Here is a 17,956-nt window from a genome sequence, read left to right on the forward strand (position 1 = left end):
AAGATCTTACCCTTTGAGACGCGATGCCTTTGGAATTTGCTATAAGCGTGTAATTGGTTGCACTTTGTTTTAATGCCTTCGATAAGGAAAGACGCCTCTTAAAACGTTATGTAATTTATAAGAGTCGGCGCTTTGTCTGCCAGCAATCAGTGCTTTATTTTTATACGAAGAATAAAAAGCGAAGAAAGACGAAGAGAAACAGCTAGTCTTCACTAAACATTTGACCATTGGTTATTTCTAATTGTACAAACAACTAAGGCATTAAAATCGCAATAAGAATGAATACAGATAGCCAATTTAAATTATTAAAAAATAGATGATGTATATGAGTTATTGGTATAAAGACACAATATTAATACACAATATTAAAATTCTTTTCCATATAAATTCATCGTTGAATAAATGCAATATTCTTTCATGCTTCTATAATATTGGATAAATTCTTAATGTGTTTTTTATGTTTACTACGATAAACTTTAGATCTATTAAGAACCGTATTTGCAAACTCGTAAACTACCTCATGCTACTTTATTGTGGTGGCCAGCCTTCATCAATATTTCTCTCATCTCGCTTCTTGCAGCGTAAGGTCGCGTCTCTTGAAGTCTATCGAATTTTCGCGATATTGCTTTTCATTAAACTCTATTCAGGCATACGCACCAGTAATTACAGCAACTTTTCGCCATGATCATAATCGATTGCATTCTCATTAAAAGCTCATTATCACGGCCGAGTGCGTGAACTATTTCGAACGTTCGATGGCGATGAAGGAATGTTCTTTCACCTTGAGCTTTTATTAAAGCCGGATCTCGATGGTGTCTGACTGTGAAGGTGAAAATTCTATAAATTCTCTTTGCTGTCGCTTTCGTTTTAATAGTAATCGTCAATATGCTTGAGTTTTCTTCAGCTTTCTTCACCGACGTAATTCTCTTTAACGTATTAATGGTTCGGAAAAAAATTGTAGATTATCTAAAAATAAATGACTTTTTTAAAACTGAAATAGCTTTCATGAGAAAATGAGAAATATTTTTCTTGAAGATTTTTAATTTTCCGACAGCTGTTCTCCATTCATATGAGAGTTTTATACATGACTAAAAAGAACCATTGTTGTTTTGCATATCTTGACACGTTTACCTCGTAGCCTATTTTTGATGCATGCATACATGCCCGGAAACTTGAGTTACATCGCCTCGTGCTTCAAATTGTGATCGCTCGAGCGTGCTTCTTCTTCACGGTTCTCGTATCTTTTTCAAACCCTTTCCGGAGCGCCGTTGACGGACCGTAAGAATTCATGTGGAGGTCGTGCCAGTTGTATCTTGAAATATTCAAGAACGTGGTACTCGGCGCCGTCGCAACAAGAATATCCAGGACCATCCACACCTGGTGGAAACTGACGGTGTATTGCAATTATTTATTTATACCGGAAGAACGTTCACACGCGCGACGCGAAAAGACGTGCTGCATGATCGTTCGCGAGCACGAGCGTAGAAAGCACCGCGTGCTTTATATTATACAGTATTCTTTTACTATATTCGCACGCAGTGCGTATCTTTATTTCACGTTGAATATAGATTTACTACGCACACGATGTCGGAATGAATGAGACAGCTGTTTATAGAGAGCTGTTTATAGAGCTGAAAATAGAGCGTTCTGTTTTCACTTTTGCAATTCTGACTGCTATTCATATGAAAATAAAATGTTGCAAGCGTAACTTTATTCTCTTTACATCTTACTACAGTAAATGCATTTTTTATAATTTATTAATCATACATAATAATTGTCATTTTGATATTACTCAGGTTTTTAAATTAGGTTTTATAACAACTTGTAGAACTAACCTGGCTGAGAACGCTCCTCGACCGTACGAGATCACGTAATGCACGCTCAGCCTTTAAACGATCACGAGTCTTCCGGTAGAAGGAGCACTGTAAGGTGCATTCTCGTGTTCTTCCAATCTTACATCCTTTCGCTTTTTCTCGGATACCAATGAACAGTTCACGTTTCCGAACAGCAGGTTTCTTAATTGCGAATCAAATCGCGTTCACTTTGTTGCGTAATCTTTCTGAAAATTGATACGAGAAAATGATCGAATAGCAGAGATAAAGGTGACTTTAATTTTAACATAAAAAAATAGGTCCTTAAAATTTTATATAACCATTTTTCTTACTCTTTTGATCAAACTCTTCTATCAAATAATTTTTGAACCAATTTAAAATTCTATTTTTTTGTGATATCTAATGAGAATTTCTCGGAATCAGTAATTTGTTATTTTAGTTTTCGTAAATCTGCATTACGAATTCGTGCAATCTAGAAGCAAAAATGAGTTGTACTGAGATTCACAATTTTGTGGCAAAATCACTTTCCCGTTAACGCGCTAATGCATTAACTACATCGATAATATTCAACGATATTAATAAAGGGGCACATTAGCTATTAACATTCGATTGACGTTTCAAAATAAATGATTATTGCATCGAATTTATTAATTACGATAATGCTATCGGTCCCTCTGTGCGCTCGCGCTTGCTCGCGTTTAAATTTTCAGTTGTCCCTCACACACGTGTCCTCGCTACAAATTGTCATTGCAGCATCAGGAAGCAGCTCACATACACGGGAGCTGGTGCGGGTACGGGGTACGGGTTTGTATGGTAACTGGTTGCGAGCAACTGAAGAGAGAGAGAGAGAGGAGGAAGAGTATGGGACAGAATGGTTCATCGTGGTCTGTGGAATAAATGGTCCGATTCACCAGCCGCCATTCTGTTTCGCCTGCACGATAAAGCATTTAAATGAATTAAACCGAGGCGATCTCGCGAAGTCAATGTTGTTTGGTTGGCGACTTGATTTTATAAAATTCGACGTCGCTCGTACTGCTTTCGGCTCGTAAATTAATATTAACTCATTAGCTTTTTGGTGGTAAAGCGTATTATCGGTATTATTATTTATTTGTTGGCATATTGAAAATCAGGAAGTTTAATAAATAATTTTGAGTAAATTAAGTTCAAATTTGACAAATCTGCGGATATGAACGTATCAGATATTACGATTCTACTAACCGGTATATATATTTTTTTAAGTATAGATGGTATGCATTGCTTGTGATTGAAAAAATATTTATATGTATTTATTAATGTATAAAAACCCAAAATTTGATTTTTTTACTTCTAATAATGATTTTTTTTATTACGTTATCATATAGTCGAAATACTTTTTCAAACATTTTGAATAGAATTAAACGGAGTTATATTAATAAAGTTTATCTTTGATATTTCGAAGATTATATTGGCTGATTAAAATCGATTAAAGTTAAAAATACACATTTCAACGTTTTCCGCAGATTTCTTTCTATCTGTATTCAAAGTTTCTTTAGCTTTCAATCTTTTCTATTTACTCCACATCTGATTTACGAAGATACGTAAAGAACATTTTATTTTTGTCTTCCTATTCACGTTGCGTGGTAACGCAGTTCACCATTATGTCTGTAGAAAGGGCAAGATCAGAGAATTGAGTTATAAAATAGAATTCTCGAGGTCCTGGCAGTGTCAAAAAGCAGTTTAGAGGCATTGAATACTGATAAGGGATGGAGAGCGAGGTCCTCCTGGGATTAGCCGGATGGGTTTGACTGCCGTTCTCGTTCGAGAGGAAAGGAGGAGAAACAGACGAACGGGGAACAGCAAAGTTGGAGGAACGTAGAGTGAGGAGTGAAATGTGATGGCTTGAGTGTGAACTAGAGAATGAGAGAGAGAGAGAGAGAGAGAGAGAGAGAGAGAGAAGTAGCAGTGGAACACGGGAACGTTAGATTGAGCCACGAGTAGCCCGACAATCATACTATCATAGAGGCAATGATGTCCCGCATACTGAGCAGAATCCTTGTACCACTCCACGCATATTAATCGCACACACTCGCACGCACACGCATGAACATGGATGAGAACGGCTGCGACGGAACATGTACATGCTAGGATCTCCCTCGACTTCGCACTGGACACTTTGCATCACAATATCTCGTGCATGCAAAGGTTGCCATGTAATCCTCAACGTAAATAGCTTCTCGTTGTTGGGTCACCGATTACCTGATTTCCTTGGCCACTGGTTTGAATATTATTTCGCAACGTTATCAATGTATAAAGATACAAAAGTTATATAGCAAACTTTTAGTCTCTGAGAAATTATCAGACGTTCAGTCTATTTCAAATAGGATTTTTTAATTAACAATGGTTTGGGATAATGCTTCTTTGCTTTAAAATGGAATTTAAAAAAAAATTGTGCAAGTAACGTTGCTTTAGTAACACCAGTAAAATCTGTTTGGTTATTTATAATTATTCGGTTAAAAAGCAATTACTACATACATTTATGGGCGATTTTAATTAGCTAAATAGTAAATAGATTTATTGCGAGGTAATGATAAATTGCATTTAGTTATTCACATCATTTCTCTGCATATGTATGGTAATAATTAAATTATTTACATAAATTATATGGTAAATAAGAATGTGTATCATTTCATGATTTAAAAATTAATTTTATAATGGTCTATATCAAATTAATTTTGGACAAAATTAGAGAAAGAAAACTATTAATTACAAAATAGAAAAAAATGTACAAAAAATACTTACGAGAAACTTATTTTTAAGAAAATATTTAATTTGATCGAAATTAGACGCCAGCCTTTTTAGTGGAATCGAGCTGCAAAACGGAAATTGCTATCAAAATATTAATTATTAATGAAAATAGCGTTAGCCAACGTTTCGAGCTAACGTAACATGTATTTTCAAAAAGAAAACAAGAATGCTGCGCTGCGTCGCGAAAACCATGAAGCGATAGAAAACATGAACCGCGATAAATAAAGCAGAGTTAGCACACATGATCGTGCCGTACTCTATGCAGAGTTTTCGTTTACATCAACGAATGGTCAATTCGCTCATGCTGCTTAAACGTGAATGTATTCACTGGGAAAAAAAGGAAAACTGATTAAGCGCAGCTGTATAAATCTGCGACGGATTAAATTCAACGTCCAGCAATGATAGTCGTAATCCGATTTAACGAGAATTAGTAAAAAAAAAAAAACGGACCGCGCGTGTTGCGTAAAAAAAAAAACGTAATATGGCGGCATTTTGCCAATAAATAAAATTTTGCACAATCGAAAAAAAATCCCGTCGGTTCTGGTAATCAAAGTCGCTAGACGATATCGCAAATAAAGTGTGTTTTAAAACGACCGGCCGTGTACGCTTTACCGCCAGTGATTACGAACGTCGAAGCAACTGGCTCAAAATGGCGATATCACGCGTTGGGGAGTTAAATTGCTGCATATGGGATGGTTTCGAAATAAAATTCGTCCCGGGTAGCGAGACGGGTTTAACTTTATCATGAAATGCATCCCGTGCTTCGTTATTGTAAACCTCCAGCGGCATCGAATTGGAAATGATCTATAATCAAGATGCTGTCGAACGCGCGCAAATATATACACTCTTTTATTTTAATTACGTTTCAGTTTGGATCATAAAATAATGACGGACGTAATGAATTATTTAACAGCAAATAAATATATTTTGTACATTTAATGTCAAGGATTAAAATGTGTACACGGCATACTTTATGATTCAAAATTTATTAAAACTTGAAATTTCTCTGTAAAAGAAACTTTCGTCGTCCTTCTTTAATGATCTTGTTTCCTACTATTTCTACTCTTTGCAGATTGAGCATGAGTTATTGTTCTTTCTGCAAATACTGAGAACTTTGAAGCTGTATAGAAGTCTTATTTTACTCCAACTTAAAATCTTCCTGTGTGAATTAATGAGTTTGTCCTAATGACACAGTTTCGACTCAGACAGAACTCATTTTCAGTTTAAAAAGAAGAGTATAAAACGACTAAATCAATAATGTCTAATTGCAAAATGCGTTTTCCTTTGAAATGAGTTTACAATCTTATTGATATAATAACTTAATTTATCAAACTTTTTATAAGATACTATAAACCTGTTTAAACACGGTGAATAATTAGGTCGAAATTGACGATATGCCATTCTAGACAAAAATCCATCAGCGTGATATTGGCAATTACATTGAGGACAGCGCGGCACGATACTGTCTGGTTATCGCGAAATGTGATTTATGATACCATTATACTAAAACGGATCGGTTCACCAAGATCCGCGCGATGTTATCATAAAATAGCAATAAAAATTTATTGGCACGTTTTCGCACCGCGGCGAATTGGGCTGGAATGCAAAGTAGAAAAATGCAGAATTATTTCGGCGTATATATACAACGTAAATTATAAATTGATTCGCTGTCACTTGCGCATGTTTACTGAGCTGAGAAGAACAGCGTTCTCATTATACAGGGAAATAAAAATCATTAAGCCTAGCGAGATATTTCCGCTTGCGTATATATATATATATATATATTTTTTTTTTTTTATAAATAACTAACATTTTTACGATTCACGTTTAAATGCAACCGCAAACCACGGAAAACAATGTAACCCAAAACTCCGGTGTTCATTAGCGGAAATCGATATTTTGTTACGGAGACATAACGTGCCGGTTGTTCGGTATTTCGCCGATCAGTCGCAACAATTAATAACGTTTCGTTTGCAACGTAACCCATGAAGGGCAGAGCTCGAACTGCCGCAGCTAAAAGTCATAGTCGACTGAATTCCGCGCGTACTTATCGTTTCATTAGTCATGCCGCGTATTCGCTAAAAGCGTCAATAATTAAATGTGTACACCGCGTGCGAAACATCGCGTGCGAAACGGTGCAACTGCGGGGCACGAACGTGGCATACGAAACAGCGGTGTTATATGCCGTCAACAGCTCGTTAACTCAGTAAAATGATAAATTATTTCATCGATCCATTACTGAATTACGCTATAATCATTTCGTGATACAAACATGATCTACAAAATCTCAGTTAATGTAATCTCTTAAGAGTTAACAACAGCCAAAAGTTCCGGAGAAAGTATTAACTTAACTTTGGATTTACCTATATATTAATCTAGTGACAATATTGTGTTTAATATATAAAAACCATCGTGATACTAGACGCAAGATCTGCAAACATTCTAAGCGGAGCCGCGGATGTTCATAAAAGTTGCATGAATGTAAGTCGCGAAGGTTTAGGAGCGATGGGAAGTCGTTGAAATCGCTTTTCGTAGGTATCCCCGCTTCGAGTTTTCTTTTACCGGTCGCGTTTTCTTTTACGGGATAACCGTGTCCTTAACGGCCTGTTAGGAACCTTTTATCCAAATCTTTCTCCACTCTGAAACGTCTCCTTGATCTACGACGGAGGCCTGAGCAGTCTTATCCATCACCCATTTACTGGCATGGTAAACCCCGTCCGACTTGGATTCACCGCGATGGGATCGACGTTATTTGTTCTTGTCTGAGAAACCCAACGAAAACCTACGTCGCTTACAATTCGGACTTTCCTCGCATCCTTCACTGTGCCCGCTCTACCGTGATGTATAACAATTTCTTTCGTGGACCGATAACGTTCCCTCATTATTTACTTCGCATACTGATTGATACTCAATTAAGAGAACGCATTAAGTGCGTTCTGTATTATCTGCTCGTATCGTTAATGACATAATTAATAATCGTAACTTTTTAACATTCTGAAATCGTTCGCTGTTATCTGTCCATGTAGAGCAAATAATTCAAACGACCGGCAGATAACGACTGTTATTAAAGCGGCGTAATTAACAATATCATGCGGTCCAATGTTACGAATGCGTCGGTTACCATAGAAACACCGCTATCGTTTAAAGTAATAACCAGAATAAAACGGGTATTGATATTGCATAAGCGATAATTATGCTTATGATTGTTTTGAATATGTTCGAGCGACATATACGATCCGTCAGTCGTTCGGCATAATAATATAGAATTTAAATGTCATTATCAAGATTTATTGGTACGAATATAACGAAAATTTGATAATTGGTACATTTTACAGGTACGAGTTTCATCTTTATACACGTGACGGCACTCCGGAACAGTGCTCGTAAAATTTATTTAACATTCGAGTGTATTACATTCCCGATTTAGCTAACAGAGTTTGCCAACCGTTGCATACTGTTAAGGTGAATTTGGCCGGTGTAAGTATATGGGATACTTGGAGATCTATGTCGTGTTGGTTAGTAGCTACTGGGAGCTAGGTACGGATAAGCAGGTAATCTCATCGTAGTACGTCTTGTATGCGAGTGTGTTCTTTGTCTACGGTATATCGTGCGGGACGCGATTCCCCTATAAAAGCTAGCCTTCTACCCTCTGCACGATATTACGTTGTTTTATATAAAAAAGAAGGATGATATTTACGATATCGTAAAGTCTTATTATTAAAGTCATTATGTTAAACATTATTATACACATCCCTTGAACCTCAGTCCCTGAAAATATATATATTAGGGGGATGCGTTAGGGTAGATTTTTTCTCGAGATAGAATATGTGCCGATAGATATTATTACTGTTTGATTTTTACACAGAAAGCTTTCTTCTTAGTGCCAGGAGCGTCATTTTACTGCTATAGAAGGCTGTATAATTAAAATTAAGTTAAAAAAAATATATTATCTATTTATGTATATATTATATATATAGCGTTAATTGAACAATAACTTTTTATTATATCAAAGTAGTAAAATAATTTTTTATGTTAAGGGGATCCTAAAGTGAAGGCTGAACTTCCTCGACGTCGGTAATGTCAACATTTCTAATTCTGTTTTCTTGTCATATATCTATATCTGTCCTTGTCTAACGAGAGGCATATGTCTTTGTTCGATTACTGCGCCATCTCTTGCCACACGCAATATTGCTTATCCTGTCAACCTGAATGTGCTTTTGCACATATAAAAGTTATATAAAGTAATCTTTTTTTCTAGGTTTTCAATCTTAGATCTAATTGCACGATATTGTTCTTAAATGTTGTCCCTAGGTCATGCCGGTCTAATTTTGTGGATATTTATCGTGGAATTTTTGTACAAAGCAAATATTGTCGTCACGTATACCAAAAATTAACAAAAATATTAATTTTTTTTCGTTTTTGATATAAATTTGACCACCATGACCTAGATTTTGATGCGTACTTTAATTCTAGACCAGAATTTTGCATTTCTATAAAGTCAATTAAAAGATTAGTGCTAAGGAAAAAAGCCGATATTACAGACGGCTTTAGGATCCCCTTAAAAATTCTACTGAAAAATTTACAAAATGTGTCTTATGAAATTTCTCCATCGGGCCCTTTGTATATTATCTTAAGCGAAGCAATTTGTAGATTGAATCGCTCGTCGCGTGAAATAGTTGAAACGATAAAAGCACGTAATTTTTGGTGATGACGCAACCGTGTTGCCGGATAGCCGTCCGCGCCGGTTGGCATTCTGGCTAACAATCTGGGTGGATAGGGATTTCGCGCGCAGCGCAATGAAAATTTTCCATTTATGCGGACGCAGATAAAGCAGGTCCGAAGATAATAAGCAGACGAACGAGCACGAGCGCGGTGTCGCTGAGCGCATTGTTAGTTAAGCCAAGAGATAGCCGTGATTTAGAACGTTGAACGTAGGACGCGTCGGGATAGCGAGAAAAGGAAGGAGGAAGATCGCGGGAAAAGAGGGAGGAAGACGGAGAGAGTGAGCGTCGGGCCGAGAGGGTGGCACTGCTGGAACAATGCTGAGGTATGTATATCCATGAGCAGACAACCGGGCAACCAACCAGCGACCGGGCAACCTACAGCTAGCAATAGCAATGGGCCGTAGGGATAGCTCGTAATTGCCGGACGGTTCTCAAGTGGCAACGACGCTGGTCAATTTCACCCCTTGCCGGTACCTCGGAACCGCGACACCACAGAGACCCCTTTTACGTTCGGCATACAGTATCAGGATTTGGCCGGGATTATGCCGGACACGAGGAACGCCGCCGTAACTCGATAGTCTCTCGAAGCGATCGAGGTTACGCGGCGACTACTTGCTCATTCTACGTTCCGGTGGTTTGGAGAAGAAAACTACTCTTCCTGCCCTTAGTTGACTAGTCCGACTTTTGTTTTATTTTATCACGCCTACGTGAAACTGTCGCTAAATCCTGAAAAATTAAAGGAGATATATTGCAAAACAATTATTTCTGAAATCATTATACTCCAAAAGTAAATATATCGCATGTCACATTTAACGACATAAAAGTTCGATTTCAATCTCTTGGTTAATAAGAAACTCAAAATAGGACAAAATAGTGTAAGAGTTGTGATTAATAAATAATTCACGTTTAAATCACCAAAAAGGAAAGAATCGTACAATGCACTGAATTTATGATTTACTTTAGGGATACATCGACCCACACAGACGCGAAAAAAAATAGTCCTTGCCAAACTCCCGCTCTTTATTATAGCATTTGAATTTGGCCTGGAGTTCATTTCCGCGTGCTCGCTATAATGGGTGGCTATTTCACGTTACTAAAATGATATTATCGGACCCCCTCTCTGGATCGATTCCAAGACTAGCTCGGACGAGTGTCGCCCAACGAAATTACCTCCGTCAACATGAAATGCCGTCGCGGAAGGGTAATCAATTCTTACTTCCATTCTTTCCCCTCTTATGTACAAGCGAATGCGCCGAACTCGATATCGATTTATCACAGACTTTGCATATCCATTTTTTGCTCGCGATAGAAATGCATACGCTGCAAGAAGTTGGGCGGCAACGTTTTTCCATAACTCTTTATACATAATTCTTTTGCAATTTTTTTGTACCGTTCTTAATTGTTGTATATCAGTTGCTGTATGTCGCTTGTCATATGTTAAAGAGAAATGTTTTCTCTCTATGCGTTCCATAACGTACGCCGTAACGCCCAAAAGACCGGGAGGTATTGTTGCAGTGTAATGATTTTGATGAGAATATATGAGAGATGAGAAACATAAAGAAAGAATTAAATAACCGTCGACGTTTTTGTAACAAAAGAGTAACGCGTTTTTACCATTTCTAACAATACAACGCGTCGGCAGACATTCGGATTTCCGCAAAGTTTTTAATTAACGCGAAATTGCACGTTTCATTTGCGATCTCTGTTTTTCAACTCGTAATAGGCTATGAAAGAAATATGCTCGAATTGACAGAGAAATAAGTTATATTTTTTTACGTGGAATTTTTGCCATATTTCCCGGAGCTCTTGTATTCGAAACAATACGTTTTATTAATTACTAGCAATCGACAAGCAAGAGCGACAAAACAAGTCGAAAAATATAAAATTTCGTGAAAGCAAACATTCGGGATGATCGTGCATCCTGTTTGTGTCACTTTTTGTAGGTCAAATATATGTCAAGTCTTACAAATAACTGAATAAATAACGTGCGCAATCTCAGTTTCTTTGCTTCTATCACTTTTAAAGCGAGGAATGCAATATACATGATGTCATCGCGAAATGTGCTTGTAATGTAACGTAATATGAACAGACGGGTATATATAGACACATATATAGTATATATAAGCACTTCATTGACGCGTGAGAACTCTCGTGAATCTCTTCTTAATAGAGAAAAATGACGTATTACGAAAAGTTAATCTGCTGCTGCGCAACGACCACAAACCGCTGTTAATATAGCAGTAAACACACTGAAAGTCGTAAAGAGGCTTTCAGGAAATTCCTACGGCGAACGGCACGACACGCCACGGTCATTATCGAGATGCTAGAGGTGCGGCACTACTCGCCCTCGCCATCGAGTATTTCCCCGAGTCGAGTACTTCTCTCTCGCGAGCGTATTTTCCATTTAGTTTAGTTCACGTCTGCGTCAGGCCGCTTAACTATCTCAATTAATAGCTGAAAATTGTCGTGCAAATTGTGAATACGTGTCGTAATATGGGTCATTCTAATTTCAACGTGTTCTGTGTATAGAAAATGGTAAAATGTCCGTAATCTCTTCAACTGCTAACTTTTGGCTTGTCACTGGGGATTTAGGAGAGAAAACCTAGTATTTTTAATTTCGCGTAAATGTAGATACGGGTGTAGACGTAGACATATGGAGAAGAAGATACAGATGGAAATTTTCCAAATTTCGATGTCAAAAACTTTTTCGCAAAATTATTTTAAGCGTCTCTCTCAAGAGTTTTATCAAAAGATATTATAATTCAAATAGATCTAAAAGAAGAAGATATCGCCAAGTTTTTAAATTGATATCAGGAAATTATTCTACATATAAAAATAAGATAATCGCGCGGAAGGTAAATATTTTTGTCATATTTTTATATATTATTTCAGAGATTGTATCAGGATAAAATACTCTCGGAACACTTCATCCGTTTTTCGATGATTTTATCTTGATACTTTTATACATATAAAATAATCAAATATACTCAATCACGAGAAGAATTGATGGTTTGGAATTCCGAATCGAAAATAATTTCGTTTAAAAACAAATGAGGAAATAGTCCCGCTGCTCTCTCGGAGGATTTCGCAATGGAATCCCATTTGTCTCGTAAAAGGCTCCAACTATAAAAGAACTTTGCCGCTATTCCAAGCATGGCCCTAATTCTTAAGCTACAGTTTGTAATTCTATGTTGATTATCTCATATTTATATGAATATGTTAAAGTAGAAATAATAATATTAGTAACAGTATTTATTGGAGAAGAAGAAATATCATAATTACACTGCATTAATATACGTCGACTCGAAACGAGAGAAATGTTTGACAAATTTATACAATTCATAAAAACCGTGGTGTGTTAGACTTTAAAAAAAAGTTATGACTTTGAACGCAGAGAAAATATACGGACGAGCGACAACATTGACATATCAGTTTGGCATGCCGTCTGAAGCGAAGTTTTAATTTGAGATAAAAGCGAAAGGGAGCTTCGCAGCGGCGCGTGATTACTTAGCGGCTATGTGTAGTAGCAGAAACGTCCTCGTTAAAATCACTTGCCGTAATCCCGGCTGCTCTTACTAACGCTTTTCATGTAAAAACATTTGGCGATAAAACGCACCTGAAACAACAGAAATGAAAGTCACGATTCGAAATTCGGAGCAAATGCTGTGTGGGGAAAATCGACTCCAGATTGGTCAATGAATACAATTGCAGAAGTTCAGCGATCTATTTTAGCATTGCCGTCCGCATAACTACTCGTACTCGAATTCCATTTACCTAACGTAATGAACGTATTTAGTATTAACGATAAACGCAAATGGAATAGTCAGATTACAGATAGCATCAACTTGCAATTTTAAAGCGTAAAAACTCTATTATCAACCAAGGTAAATATTCCGCGAAAAATATTAATACTTGAAAACTGATTTTAAAGTTTTTATTTTTTCTTGAAAATAGATTCATTGTTGATTAATTTTAATGAACGATCACAATAATTTGGAATAAAAGAGCTCTCGAGAAACCGTTTTTTTTTTTTTTACGTTTGTGTTTAATTTTCTAAAAAATGTTAGCATCCTGTATAGCCCCTTTGAGACTGTTATGTAAAATGATCTTTAAACCGGGTGCTTACCTAAACAGTTAAGTCGAATTAATAATAGATAACTATACGCACCGTCAAAGTACTAATATATTACTGATGTATATACGTTTTGGAGATACTAGAGTAGTACATATGGGGCTTTAGCAACGGTCAATCCGGTGGAAGGTAGCCAGACGGATCAATATCACATTACTATAAATAATTAATAGGCGGCTCTGTTTCTATGCGTGCCGCGTGCCTTCTGGCTATCTCAATTTTCTGCCGAGTTTACGATAGAATGAAAGCTTAAACGAGTGAGCGTAATGTAATGTTTCACACGGAAAATTTTATTCCCTTACGAACGCAACCTTTTTTTTCTATATTCATGCGTTTACCATAATGCATGCATAGGTAAGCACTTCTCGCTTGCCCGTAATGCGCGCTTTCCTTGACAAAGTATTTTTATCTGAATATCATGTCACGTGTGCAAGGTATTACAAAGATGCTTTCAATTACATCTAAAATTACATAGATTCAAAAATCTATAATTTCTAAAACGTCTCTTTATCATCGATTATATTACCAATAATTAATTAGTGATGATTGAAAATTGACATTAATGAGATATGTCATTGCGCATTATAACAAATGATGAGATATTACGGATTATGAAACTGGCAGGTCGTTTTCGTACACATGCGCGTTCCCCTTCTTTCCCTTTCCTCCTTTACTTCTCGTTACGAGACGAATGAGTCTCTCGAAATGCGGAAGAGATATGTCGTCCAAAGCTTGTATATTTGCGATCTCGTTCGCTATTCCTCCGGTCCAGGAATTGCTCGGCGTACATCATGTACGCTTCCGGGAGTGCGGCAACGAACCCTAGGGGCACAATAAAACTGCATCTAAACAACGTCAGCGCGGACGGTGCAGGGGGAGATGCGGAGCGAGGGCGGAAGAAAGGAAAAGGGCGAAAGGCATGGAAGAGAGGAGAGATCCGAGCTGCATCGTTACGGAAAAAGGCTAGGTCAGAATGGGTAGCGGCGAGGAGATTGAGGCGAGGGACTTCGCTGGGGAGGACGTGATCGCGTTAACAACAACCGACGGAGAAAGGTGGGCGTTTCGAGCGATCCAGTTTGAATAAGTAGTTACCGGCCTAATAATAGCGCCGGACTGTGACGATCGTTGAATACCGAAATTTCGACTGGGCGCGTCGAGCTACGAGCAGATTGGTTGAAGAAGGGACGGAAAGGAATTGCCGGGAATGCCGGGGTGGGTTGCTTGCCGGGTCAGCGCAGGTTGCGGACTTAGTTTAGGTCTACAACGTCAAACCGCTATAAACACCTCGATCGACCCCACTGACTCCTTGTTACTATCTCATATGCGGTCGTTGGACACAAAGCCGTTTTTTTCCTCCCTTTGACCGGTCATCGCCCTCGTCAATTGTCAGTTTTTTCCCCTGTCCGGCACGTATAGAGAAATAACTTTCGAAATGTATACCGCAAGTGACCCCATTTCTAGTATAAAAACTACCAGATAGATCTCTTGCAACTGAATTTCATTTGCGAGAAACGATATTTTATTTGAGAAATCGTATTGCATATAATTGTATTGCAATTTTCTGTTTAACTAGCTTAATCAAAATTTATCGATAATGAATTTTGTCCTTCAACGAAATATTCTATTCACGATGCCTTTGGTTGTTGCGTGTATGCAAAAGTTGTATTTTAAGAGAAATGTATATATCTGAAGATTTTATCTTACAGAATACTAGAAGAAGAAATTACTATTCCGTTCATGTTTATTGAATGAAGTATTAGTAATGTAACTTGAAATGCATTTCTTCTTTCAAAACGTGGTTTTTCCCTTGCATACTCTTTTTCCAGCCATCCAGTCTAGAATTTTTTTTCCGCTTCATCGATCTAAGCAAAGCGAAACAAGGGAAACGCAATGCAGGATAAGACGGAGGAAATGTCAGCATCTTTTCTTTTTTCGTCTCTCGAAATTACAGAAAGATGAACGTCGTCCGTGGACGTTTCCTCGTTTCAAAAATATCAGTGGATTTCCGTGCGACGGAGGAACGAGACGTAGGTTATCAAGATTACAATTTCCGCAATTTTCACAACGTCGTAAATCCCAGGGATGTGAAATCTTCTCGCAATAATGAATTCGTCGTGAACGTTGTAAAACACCGGAATAGCTCTTCTTCGATTTTGAGAAGTAAAGTAACTCCACCGTGGTTAATTCATCCAGTGGGTTACGAGTCTTATCAAACTGCAAGTAAGCAGTGGTTTACGAGACTGCTTTGCGCTGCTTTTAAATTTGAAACTTCCTGCTACCGAGAAAGTCGGTTTATATGCCCATCGTTGAAAACTTTATCTTTTAATTTTTCATTTTCTAGTCTACTGTTAACTTTTCATTTTTCATGAAAAAAAATATTATGCATTACGGTAAATGTGGATGTCCGTGAGTAAAATACCACTTTGTATTTACGGTTGAAAATTATGCAGAAGCAACGAAAATTACAAGAGAGAATAATAATTGTAATATGAAATACTATAAAATGGATAAAATTTTCTCTCAATGAGATTCGATTTTTGGTCGTTTTAGGCGATTACTGAAGTGCTTGTAGGTATCGGCAGTCCGCGACCTCGGCAAAAATCGTTCACGATTACAGATTTTTATATCATCGGCAAACTTGCTTTATTAAAAATGCGTATACACGATATAACATTATTAAACTCTGAGAAAGATCTTTTCTCTCTCTATAGTATTCAATATTCGACCGTTTTGCGTGCTCGGCGAAAATCGCTGGGTTGAGACCTTAATTCCATCGGAGACTGCCTTTTTTAAATGCAATACGTAATACAAATAAAAAATATTCTTCAACACCGCGACGGTACTCCCGTGGACGACGGTTATTATCTCTTCACAAATTACATCGAGGTAGCGTACCACCAGGGCTTTTGGTCTCAGCCGTGATAAACCCATCCACTCCTATCCTCCGCCATCCTTCCCTTCCCCCTTGTCTTCCCCCAGCCCCTGTCTCTATTATTTTCAACCACCCAACTTCTGATATACCACCTGCAACCTCATTTACCTAGCTACTCTATGTACGTTAGACAACACTTATTACCCAGGTAATACAATCGCATAATGCGCCCCTCGTCTTCGCCCCCACGATAATGCCTAATTTAATGACAAGGAAGAGCGTCGCAATCTCGAGTCTAACGAGGGATTACTGTCCGGATGTTACGCGCCGTCGATCAAATTAATTTACAATTATGATTATATATAGCGATATCGCTTGTCCGAGCGTGTCTTTGTTTTGAAGCACGAATCTGTATTGGACTACTTCAACAAATCGGACGAACTCGCGTCGAAATTCGCGTCAAACAACTTACTACTTCACACTTGCTGCAATACTTTAGACTTTCGTCAAGTTGAAATGGGAAATATAACGCATTATTTTGAGTTATATATATATTTGTCACATATATTCGAGTTACTTATATTCGTAAAAAGACTTGACTCAACTGAGGTATTTTTTTGAAATTTTGTTTAAATTGTAGTTTTTATCCGCTCGCGTATTTCATCGTGTTTGTTATTTCAGTAATACGAATATCAACCTCGTAATGTATGGTACTTATTCACTTCAACATGATGAAAATGTTCGACGTAAAAAGTTGATGACAGAGTGACTAACGAGGAAAGTTCGGCAACCTGTAAATTCGAAAATAAGAGAACAAATGTGTACAAATGTAGAATAGTTCGCCACTACTGTGCAACTATTTTTCGTTGCGGATAAAAAATAGATTTAGAGCATGAAAAAAAATCGACTTTAAATTGGTCGGAGAGTACAGCTGCAAAATTTAACGACGTTGTATTTGAAAACCGCAAACGCAATATTTTTCCTCTTCCGCGTGATCGCGAACGATGAGTGGTTAATTAATTCACGAAGTATGCAAGTTGCATGCATGAAGAGTGTTGAAACGTGAGTATTAACCGCTTAACGAGCTCGTGCGACCGTACCACGTGTTGCCGATCTTCTTTGCATATATGCGTGTATAGGAACGCACGTACATACACACGCACGTATACATGTGCACCCTTATACACGCCGTACGTGGGAAGGTATCGCGGAGAAATTGCGGAGGAGGATCGATAGTTGAACGCAACGAGCTGCTTCAAGCTCTTCTCGCCGTTTGATCGTGCTTGAAAATCGGTAACTCTCACGCTCAACGTGCAATTCTTCGACTATATTTGGCGATTCTGCCAATTTAATATAATCACGGAAGAAGTTATCTCTCCCTTCTTGCCAAATTACGTTAAAGATAAAAGTTGAGATTACTTTTTTCTTTTTATAAAGCGATACTTAAAGCGCGAGCGATGCATATTCTGAAACTAGTTTTAAAAGTATGCATCGCCGTATAAGCATTATTACTTTACCCAGGGTCTATGAAATTTTTAAGACCTGCGGAAAAAGGAAAGAAAAAAAATTTGTTTATAAGAATAAACATAAAAATAAGATATAAATCTGTCTT

At 37.5% G+C, this 17,956-nt stretch overlaps 1 protein-coding gene across 1 annotated transcript in view; it reads left to right on the plus strand.

Annotated features, from left to right (window-relative positions):
• Positions 1-17,956, plus strand: part of LOC112454538 (protein timeless homolog) — a 99,143-nt gene that overhangs the window by 70,226 nt on the left and 10,961 nt on the right. The gene's annotated exons all lie outside the window — the stretch shown is intronic.

The sequence above is a fragment of the Temnothorax curvispinosus genome, unplaced genomic scaffold, assembly GCF_003070985.1.
Source record: "Temnothorax curvispinosus isolate PA1 unplaced genomic scaffold, ASM307098v1 QBEX01005133.1, whole genome shotgun sequence".
NCBI classification, from domain to species: domain Eukaryota; kingdom Metazoa; phylum Arthropoda; class Insecta; order Hymenoptera; family Formicidae; genus Temnothorax; species Temnothorax curvispinosus.